We start from the raw sequence: 10,923 nt of genomic DNA on the forward strand, positions 1-10,923 counted from the left end.
TGATTCTCAAGAGGATATCATGAATCAAATGGTGATTTCAATTTAGAAATTATTTAGATTTGGTACTTGGTAATCATCTTGCTTTCTCGGAACTGCTTATCGACTTCCATCCTTAGGAAATTCTTCGAGTTTTTGCATTCTAGGTGTAGTATCATTGCTTGGGTTTCTATGTAATTCAGAATTTAGTAGTAAATCTTCTATGTGGATTAGACTTTGTTTCCCAAATTAAGACTAATTTTTTAATAGACGTCTAGATTTGCTCGACTGATCTATTTGATAGCCCCCATTTTCCTCCTTTTGGCCACTGGTTCTATCTCCATTAAAGATTAAAGATTGGTAGGCATGTAGCCTCTTGTTATGGGTTCTTTAAATATATAAATCTTTTAAGTAAACCTCCTCTATCAGCTATAGCTGGGCGATCTCATAGAAGAGGCTCATCTTTGCTATAGTTGGTTAAGTTAGGATTTTTATTGTGAGTTAAGTAATGATTTTAGAAATGCAATCATGGCTCGGGACTCCTTTTTTAATCTTTATTTATGATGTGGTATTTTGTCTCATATTGTTGGTGATTATGAATACATTCAGATTATTTCTTAGTGGTCTTCTAGCTGAGTTACCCGTTATTCCCTTTCTAGTAGATTAGTTCGCTGTCCTTTTTTGTCTCTCTTCTTTCCTTCTTTAATCTTTTTTAGTTAGTGTTTATGATTAGCTCTTTATTTTGATGGGTATCTATGTGATTTGTTCTTTTTCTCTTATTCTACTAACCCTTTCTTAGAGTATCTAGCATAAAAAATGGTTGGATGCAGGAAGAAAAATTGAGAGATTATAATCTATCCCTTATTCGCTATCCTAGCATCACTCGGCAGAGACTATGGATTTCTTAAGTTGTAAATTATTAGAGGTATCCCCTAGATTATATGTAATAATTAGGTAAACAATTTCACTGGGGTATGCCTCTTTTAAAGTTGTAATAATATAGGACATTTTGTCTCGGGCAAGACTGGAAGTTTTCTTCTTCGTTCTTTCCTACCAATGCCCGTTTGAACAGAGATATGTTTTGTAATTTTTTTTAAATTAATAATATAGATCAAGGCCTTGGCCGTTTACCGAACAAAAAAAAAAAAAAAAACAAAAAAGAAGTAAATTAACATGAAAATATTCTTTAAAAACATTCAAATAATGAAATATAAACATACCCGAAATAGTGCAAAGACAAGAATTGGAGGAAAATGACGAAAAGTGATGCACCTCGATGACCACTTTGATACGTTCGCTCCAACGTCCAAAATAAAATTTACACGTCGTAAAAATGAGGACTGAAAACGAAAAATGGGCTTTTATGTCTAAATTTTTCAAAGAGCTACAAATATTGCATTTACTAAGTAATTAAAATCTATTTAAAAACAACCTCTCATATAATTCAATTAGTTCAACAAATGCACACCATTTATAATAATCGTCTTCAAAATTAATGATCAAGTGAAAAATATTCCTAATACTTAAGTGGGGACTAATTAGTAATACTAAAAAAGACAAAAACTTAACAGTAACATCAAATTTATAATATCAAATTTTATTATGTTTATAAATGATCTTAGAAGCATATATCCTAATAGATTAAATGAAGATATCATAAACCAAATTTTGATAGGAAGAAATTTGGATTTAAAAAAATCATTTATTCTTAAATACAAAATTCAGGATCAAATGTTACATGGGTGAAAATTATGGTAGTGCTAATATTCATTTTTTTTAAATTGAAAGAAGCCTTTTCATTAATAGAAATGAACTTTTTTACAAATATATGACAATAGATACAATACATGTTAGTGCATCTTTATAAGAATTATAATTACATATGAAATCTGATAAGCAACATAGTACAAAAATTATAAGATGGATGATAGAGGGTATGATCATTACGCATGATTTAAAAGTCCAATGTGCTAATGAAATATTGAATACAATGCAATTTGATAAGTGGGCATGGTAAACATTTCAAATAATGTTTAATAAAATATGAATAGGTTTGATGGCACTCAATCCTTCTCTGAAACCACCAAATAAATTGCATATTTTTTAATTGGGGCCAGGTGTAAGCTTTCTTGTGGATATGAAAACTTTGAACCTTGTGGGTCTTTATTTACCACTCTAGATGCTTAAGATATTTTCAGTGTGGTTGCTCAGTGCCATGTGGGCACCATTGCCCTACAACTTGAGATTGAAGGTGTGAACTTCAATTCATCGCAAAATTACACAACCCTGAGAATTCCATACAATAAATCATATGGGTAAATCCTTCGTTGAGAAAATGTAGTCTAGTCATTTTAATAAAGAATGACATCGATATCAATGGTATTACAAATCTATGTAGTGTTTCTATTGATTTGATAATGTATGCCAACTATATCATATCTAAGAATGAAATTATACGTAAACAAAAGATATTGCATGTGTCACGTGCCTCAGTATTTGCAAACACACAGATAACTTGTACAATTATTGGATCATCTAGCAAGTTTAGAGCATTTGTTAATGATGATCTTGAAATGTCATTGCGGAACTCAATCAACAAGAGCTGCAGGGCAGCACGGCCAGCCTTAAACATCACACACTAAGGAAGAAATTAAGTCTGGAAAAGTAAGTCAAACTTTGACTATTTAACACTTTTGCACTAAGAATCAAGCCTTAAGCCTTACTGTGTGATGTTTAAGCCGTTCGGGACAGCACAGTTCCTGCCAAGAAAGATTGTCTTGGAGGATGATATATTAGAAACAATGTATCAGATTAGAAATTTTAATTATATTAATAATGAGAGAAGCCTCATATAACCATTAGGATATGTGAGGCTAAAATGGACAATATGAATAATCATGACAACCTTTTAAACAAGGCTAACTCAAATCACTTGTGGTGCAATATTGCTGTGCACCCTTAAAATACACACATTTATCAATGTCTAGCAATGTATCATTTATCAATGTCTAGCAATGTATCAGTTCTTCATAACTTTAAGAAATTGATATTTGATTAAAAAGTTTCCAAGTACAATGTTTCTTTAGCACTGTGGCTGTCAAGTTTTCATGAAAAAGGGGATTGGTAGATCATATTCCTTAACTAATGGTTGGAAAGGGGATCCAACATTGGAGCTTTCCTTTAATAATATTTTTAACATCTAAGATCTATATCTTACCTACATTAGTTCCACTAAAACTGTGTAGACTAATGCAGAAAATCTATGAAGAAATGAACAATGTTTGATGCATGTGTAGTATGATAGAAGGAAATCAGAACAAGACGGCCAACAGAGGTGGACAATTACCAGGCTGAAATAAGTGATCACTTCGTCTGCCTTATTAAATTCATCCCTGCAATCAGTAATGGAAAATATTTTTTCGAGTAATTTAAAAAAAAATGTGAAGAGATATCTCAGAAATACAAAGAACTCAAAATTGACAAGCACAGAAATTATGAAAAATCCCATGCATGAAAGACGTATGTTTTCTCTCCTAGCACGGCATTTGCATAATGCAAATATTTATTATCGTTTTGTGATGGAGCCAGGAGAACACAGGATACGAAAACAACTGCAAGAGGCATGAATAGAGCACCAAACTCCCTATTTTCTAAGCATTGATCACGTCTACAAAGCATGCAAATTTTGAAAACACAGCAAGGCATGTGGACTATTAAAATATGTCATCTGGTGCTCAAAAGTCTATTATTTAATTGATGCACAATTTACTTACATAAACAAATTTTTCTGTACATTCTTGCGTCGGTATATAAGATACCTCTGTCTGCCATCTACAATGGCCTCTGCAAAATGTAATGTGCCTGTAGACATATGGACAAACCTCCGGAATGGGGTCCTTTATTCAACTAAAAAGAGGGAATGAAGATTTGGAAGAAGAAAGAAGACTTGCCTGAATAGATCTTGAGACCATTGACAGTATCAGAGTGTCTAAAACAGTGAAATTCTTGAGGAGAAGAGAACTAAAGTAATAGTTATGCTTAAAAGATCACTGGCACGAGAATTGAGGATGTACAAAGCCTGAGACAGAGTAGATGAAGCATTCTTTTGTCCCACGGCGCTTGTCAGTTTGGATTGTTATTGATGGAAAAACTTCTGTGCATGTTAGTTTGGATTGGCATTGATTGAAAAACTACAACTGTTATGTTAAGAATATAGAATTCTGCGAAATAACAAATAGAATTACCAAAAACTCATTAAAATTGTACTGCCTGAAAACAGTATTAGACACATTAAAGTACAAGATTGCAATAGTAATCATATATGCTAGAATCCACTGACGCAAAGTTCATGCCATTGATTATTTTTTTAGAGATTTTTTTTTTTTTTAATCATGAATTTAATTCGATAAACTGATTTCTTTGCATAAACTATCAAACTTACAGAATCATAACAGCCCAATAGTTAAAGTGATGAGAAACTTGATGAATTTTTTACTTCGGCTCTCACCCATGAACAAGGTCAGACGGAAAAGCGAAGAAAAGGAGAAAAAATCATAAAAAGCACTCCTTCGGTAAACTACATTTAGGGCCCGTTTGGCGAGCAGAATACAAGCGGAATAGGCATATGTAAATTCCAAAAATTTTGAATTCCTCGTTTGGATGCACCAAAACGGAATTGGAATACGAAGTAAAAATAGAATACATATTCCATTTTTTTGGCCCAAAAATGGGGTTTTGGGATTGCACCAAAATAGGTGTTATTGAAATACGTATTCTTATTCCATTTTTTTTAATTTTAGAAAATATAAATTTTGAGGTCCACGAATTCCCATCAAATATTGGCTGAACCAAACGGAGAAAAGGAATACGCAGCCCCATTTTATATTCCAGAATACCTATTCCTATTCCCGCAGCCAAACAGACCCTTAATGATGTCCTGAATGTCATTTTTTTATTGTAGTACAAGAATATGAAAAGGATTAGACTTGTGCAGGTTATCTTACTTAATATAAATGTGGTCAAGAAAATAATAGCTGCTGTGCATAATTACACATAGATCATATGGATTAATATATCTGACTGATATGCACAGAAAATAACCTAAAAAATAAAAAAAATGATTGCAGGGCAACACCCTATTTAAATTTTGCTTTGACAATATAAAAACTTAGATGTGTTGTAGAACATGCGTACAGGTTACAGAGTTTTATACTGTCACAATTTTTATATTAAACTTTGAGGATGAAAATCTGACTGGAAAAGCATTTTTTATTACTAGGAAACTATAGTTGTATAGAATTATAGCTAACTACTAAAGATTCCTCAGAGACATGCTGTAAACATTTAACAAGAAACTGAAAAAGAAAAAATACAGTTCAGAGTGCAAACAGATAACCGATTAGAAAAAGATTGCACTACTTAACTAATGTGATCAAGCTTGCAGATACCATTGGTGGCTCAGCAGGAGAGATGGAGCAATGCAAGCAGGTGCATTAAATTTGGAAAGAACATAACACCCTCAATCAAGTAAATCTCAGGAGAAAAAGTCTAAAACCTGCAAGTTCTATACAGGCAAGGGAACAACAAAAGAGTTTTCTCATACCTCTGACTATCGTCCAATATCATGTGTTATAAATTTGTACGCTCCCCATGTTTTGCACACGGGAAAGTATTTGCAGAAGGTTTTTCTGTTAGTACTTCCTCTTTTATAGTCATTGTATTCATCGAAGTCTCTGCATAAATCTTAGCAAATGGACAGCCAGGTGTTGCACCTGCATGGAGGGGAAAAAGCCCCACTCGCCAGCTGCTTCTTAGATTTTTCATAGCAATAAAAGACCCAAGACTTTGGTATGCTTTCCAAGAATTCCAGCTATGACACAGTTGTAAGAACCCCAATTCCAAGACCCCTACTTCGGTTTTCGCATCTTCTCTTGCCTGGGATTCTGTGAAAACATTAGTCTGGAGAGCCTGCAAGTAACTATCGATCATATTCATCCATTTAAAAAAATATTCATCCATTTTTAAAAAGTATTATTGAAGGTGAACATTTTACGAAGTCAAAAAAGCATTTTGATTGGCTATTGTATAAAATATTAATCATGCCTTAAACTGAAGCCTCGGCAATAGGATTTGCACCAGACGTGACAGTTTTTCGAATTAATTAATTAATTTATAAGTCACATAACAGTTTATGTGATTTATAAATTAATTAATTAATTCGAAAAACTGTCACGTCTGGTGCAAATCTCTCCTGTTTCGCCACGGGCCAGCAATAGTTCTTGCTACACAGGAACTAACAAGGACTTATGCTTGTTAATCTTGGAATAGGAGACACTTTGATGTGCCCTTGTAATAATTCTCACTTAAGAGGTGGGCCTTGTGGGATTATATATTGTTAGAGATTTTATATTGTTAGAGATGAAAATGAATCATTAGAATGTGTAGTATGAAATATGAAATAATGGAATAAGATATTCAATCAACAAATTTAAATATGAACATCACACAAGGTATATTAATGGATCCTATACTTGACATCCTCTATTAATTACTAGGTATGTAGAATCTACTCATTAAAATTTATTAGGACATTTGTAGTATTAGTATAATAGTTTCTGGATTTGATTGTGTAAATTGTGTTCTTTTATGCTCTTTTACATCACAATGATGAATCACGAAGTGTGATCCAAAATTTTGATGATATATTTTTTATATTCAATTGAATCTAGAAACTATTATATCATTCATATGGATTGTCGAAATCTACTAGCTTTAATATTTGGTTTTTTTTAATAGTTTTTGTATTTAGTCAAGTACAAAAAATAAATAAAATATGTCATCAAACAAATTGCTTTAAACTTTAATGAATTGTGGTTTCAGGGAGTGTTATAGGGTTATAGTGGTGTAGAAGTCATATATGCAAAACTTTGAAATATAAATAAGGGTACACAACTATTTGATAAAATGCTTTGTAGAAATGTGGTCTCAAGGTGCTAGATGATAAAGATCAGGGTAATGATGGCCTTTTGAAGAAGAAATCTCAAGTTTGTCCATGCCCTAGGATTAGAACTTGCTCAAGTACATTGGAACATGGATTATAGTTGTAATCTTAATCTAGCTTCAAGCATATTAAAGGTTAGTGCACAATCACTATTATTTCATTATTGAAGGGTTGAAGGTTGTGGCCCCTAATATTACCACCTCATTTTTTTTCTTCTAAAGAAAAATCATCACCAATGAAATATGGGAATGAGAGTTGGCAATGTTGTAAAAAAAAAAGGCATAATTGCAAATTGCTTAGTCATCACATATGAATGTCATTGAGATATATAGACTTGTTCTTGCTTTTGTTGAGGCTCAAAGAAAAATCTTTGAAATGAGAAAGTTTTCTTGAAAGGCTAATGACCTTGAAAAATAACATGTTGCATGAAACTAAAAAGGAAAATGTGGTTTTATTATATTAAAAATCTCTGACCTTAATATATTATCTACTTATATCTTCCTATGGGCCTAACCATCTCAGCTTGTTAAAGTGCAATTGCTAATTTTATATCTTGAATAAAAAATTTGTGCTAATATGAAGTCTCATCTCCTCAGAAAAATTATTCAAATAAATAAAATAAAGTTTAAATGATTTATCACAGGAAAGAGGCGAGCCAATCCAATACATCTTAAAAAAATAGAAGTTGCTATACACCAATGAAAATATACAACCTACCAAAGAAACTTAGTAAATTGAATTTTTTTTTTTTTTTTTACAGTACCCTTCATATGATGTCCAATGTCCATTTTCTGACTACATAGCCACTACCATAAAGAAAATATTGAACAGGCAAGCCACTCAGATACCCCTTTTAAAAATCTGCAAAATGCACATGGTTGTTGCTTCTGCTATGAAAAAAAAAACCACACCAATTTAAGTATTATAAGCAACACTTTTTACTCCAAAACAATTATTAATTAGAATTCAAAGACAATTATTAATTCTATCTGAAGAGCATCGAACCTGCTGAATAGAGTTAGGTCTGAAAAGCTGAGAAGACAAAAATACAGTGGGTAATGGCTTGTGAGTGGTTATTTAAAGAATATGTACCTAACTAAGCATTCAAAATCATTTCTTGCACGAAGACAATGAAGGATGTGGTGACAGCAATGCCATTGCCAACTCAGTCTCAGACGCATGGCAAATGAAAAGACAGAGAGTGAAACACAATGCGTACAAAATCACATATGTAGAATCCCAAGAAGAAACGTGGATTGTGTTGGATTGATGAGTTTTAAATGCCTGTCTTTACTTACTTGACACCGTTTCCCACCATGGGGACCAGGCGGGAGAGCCAAAAGCCTCTTGAGTCTTTCCAATGCTGCATTATTACAGAGGTTCAACTCACCATTTCATGTCTTTTTTCTCAGGTATGTAATGTAAGCCTTTGTTGTTGTTTTTGGTTTGACTTTGTTTTTCTTTAGAGATAAATTGTATTGTATGTGATATTGTCATCAGGATTCAATCACAGAATTTATTAGTCAAATTTATTGATCTATGTTTTGAGAGTAAGGGTTTATATGAGTTCATTTTTCATTCAATGTAATTTATTGGTCATATTTATCGATCTATGTTTCATGAGTAATAGTTCATATGGACCCATTTTTCATTCAATGTGATTTATTGATTATATTCATCTATCTGTGTTTCATGAGTAATGGTTCATACCAGCCTATTTTTCATTCAATGTAGTTTACGGGTCAAATTTATCAGTCTATGTTTCATGAGTAATGGTTCATGCGAGCCCATTTTTCATGAGAATGAATTGAACACTGAGCTTTTAGAATGAGTTTGACTCTATAAACTATACAGTTGAATCTATTCCCCAATCTATGTTTCATGAGTAATGATTCATACATGCCCATTTTTCATGAGAATGAATGGAACAGTTAGCACTTAGAATGACTTTGACTCAATAAACTATACAGTTGAATCTATTCATCGATCTATGTTTCATGAGTATTGATTGATATGGCCACCCTTAAACATCACACCCCAAGGAAGAAATTTAGCTTGGAAAAATAAGTTGACTATTTAACACTTTTAGCCTAACAATTTAGCCTTAGTGTGTGATATTTAGGCCATCCAGTTCAAATGAGCTCATTTTTTACGAGAATGAATGGAATACTTAGCATTTAGAATGAGTTTCACTCAATAAACTATACTGCTGAATCTATTCATCGATCTATGATTCATGAGTAATGGCTGATATGAGCCCATTTTTCATGAGAATGAATTGAGCACTCATCATTTAGAATGAGTTCGACTCAATAAACTATACAACTGAATCTATTCATCGATCTATGTTTCATGATTAAAGGTTCGTACAAGCCCATTTTTCATAATAATGAATGGAACAGATAGCACTTAGAATGAATTTGACTCAATAAACTATAGAGTTGAATCTACTCATCGATCTATATTTCATGAGTAATGACTCATGCGAACCCATTTTTCATGAGATTGAATGGAGCACTTAGTATTTAGAATGAATTTGACTCAATAAACTATACAGTTGAATATATTCATCTATCTGTGTTTCATGAGTAATAGTTCATACGAGCCCATTTTTCATGAGAATGAATGGAACAATTAGTATTTAGTATGAGTTTGACTCAATAAACTATACAATTGAATATATTCATCAATCTATGTTTTATGAACAATGGTTCATACGGATCCATTTTCCATAAGAATAAATGGAACACTACGTATTTAGAATAAATTTGACACAATAAACTATACAGTTGGATCTATGACAATATCTCAATTTGTATTGTATGGTTTGTGCTCTATTTAAGAAATAAATTGTGTTGTATTGTCTGCAGACATGTGATAATATCTGGTGCTTGATGAGCATGTTAGAGATTGAGGAAAGGTCGTACCACTTTTGTCAATGTGTGAGCATTGCACAGGAGGTGGTTTAGATTTGAATCTTTATCTGTACGTGCTGGTGGAAACCATAGGGCAAGTTAATATGTGGCTAAGCTGATTCCGTTTAGATAGATGGAAGGGACATGAAGTAATAGTAGTTTGCAAGGGTTTTTGAAGACTAGTGTTGTTTCTGGTTTGAATAATAAGTTGGGCTCTTTTTCCATTGAGAATGAGAGTAACATTCTTTTGTTATGATTCAGTGTGAAATCTATCATGCTCTTGTTTATTGATAAGTAAAGGTTCTGATACTGCCTGAAGAGTACTTACTACTTGGTATGTTATTTTCGGTCTTGAAGCAAATATTTTTGAGGTCTGATGAGGAGAATTTTTATTTTTATTTTTATAATTTTTTTTTGGGTAATTGTGTAAATTTTTTATCTCAAAATTAATAATTTCATATTAGAATCAAAGGCATTAGCTTTGTTTGATTGATATATTTTCAGTTTGAAGATAGAATTTTGTTTTGTAATATTGGTATTAGAAATTAAAATTAATAGTATAATTTGGGAGTTCAATTCATTGATCAATATTTTACGAGTATTGATTTATATTTTCATTTTTATTTATTATGAGAAACGAATGAAATTTCTAGCACTCATATGTATCGGGTTTTTTTTGGGCAGCTCATTCTTTTCAGTATTTCTTCAACTCAAATGTATTTAACAATAGAGTTTCCTAAGGGTTAAGTCCATCTACTTAATTTGCTACACTATTTGCAAAACCTTCAACAAGTGTTGTGTCTTAGAAAGCATTGACTGTAAAGCCCTTTTAGTTCATCAATTGATAACTAGGAGATATTTCTCACAAGTCATTGTATAAATTCATTGAAACAATATTTATTAGTAATCAATCATTCATGAGCATAAATAGAACATCTAATACTCATTATATGGAGGTAATGTTCATAAGAATCTTTTACTTTATTAAGATCTTGAAAATAACTTGTGAATCTCTTCATATATTATTGTAAG

At 32.1% G+C, this 10,923-nt stretch overlaps 1 long non-coding RNA gene across 1 annotated transcript; it reads left to right on the plus strand.

The window, feature by feature from the left end:
* Positions 1–8,290: 8,290 nt before the first annotated feature.
* LOC149538269 (uncharacterized) lies at positions 8,291–10,200 on the plus strand. The gene is made up of 2 exons (XR_016356543.1): positions 8,291–8,388; positions 9,847–10,200. It is a non-coding gene; the product is annotated as an uncharacterized LOC149538269 (long non-coding RNA).
* The last annotated feature ends 723 nt before the right edge of the window (positions 10,201–10,923 follow it).

The sequence above is a fragment of the Cupressus sempervirens genome, chromosome 9 (assembly GCF_028749045.1).
Source record: "Cupressus sempervirens isolate cs-2001-9-10 chromosome 9, ASM2874904v1, whole genome shotgun sequence".
Lineage (NCBI taxonomy): Eukaryota > Viridiplantae > Streptophyta > Pinopsida > Cupressales > Cupressaceae > Cupressus > Cupressus sempervirens.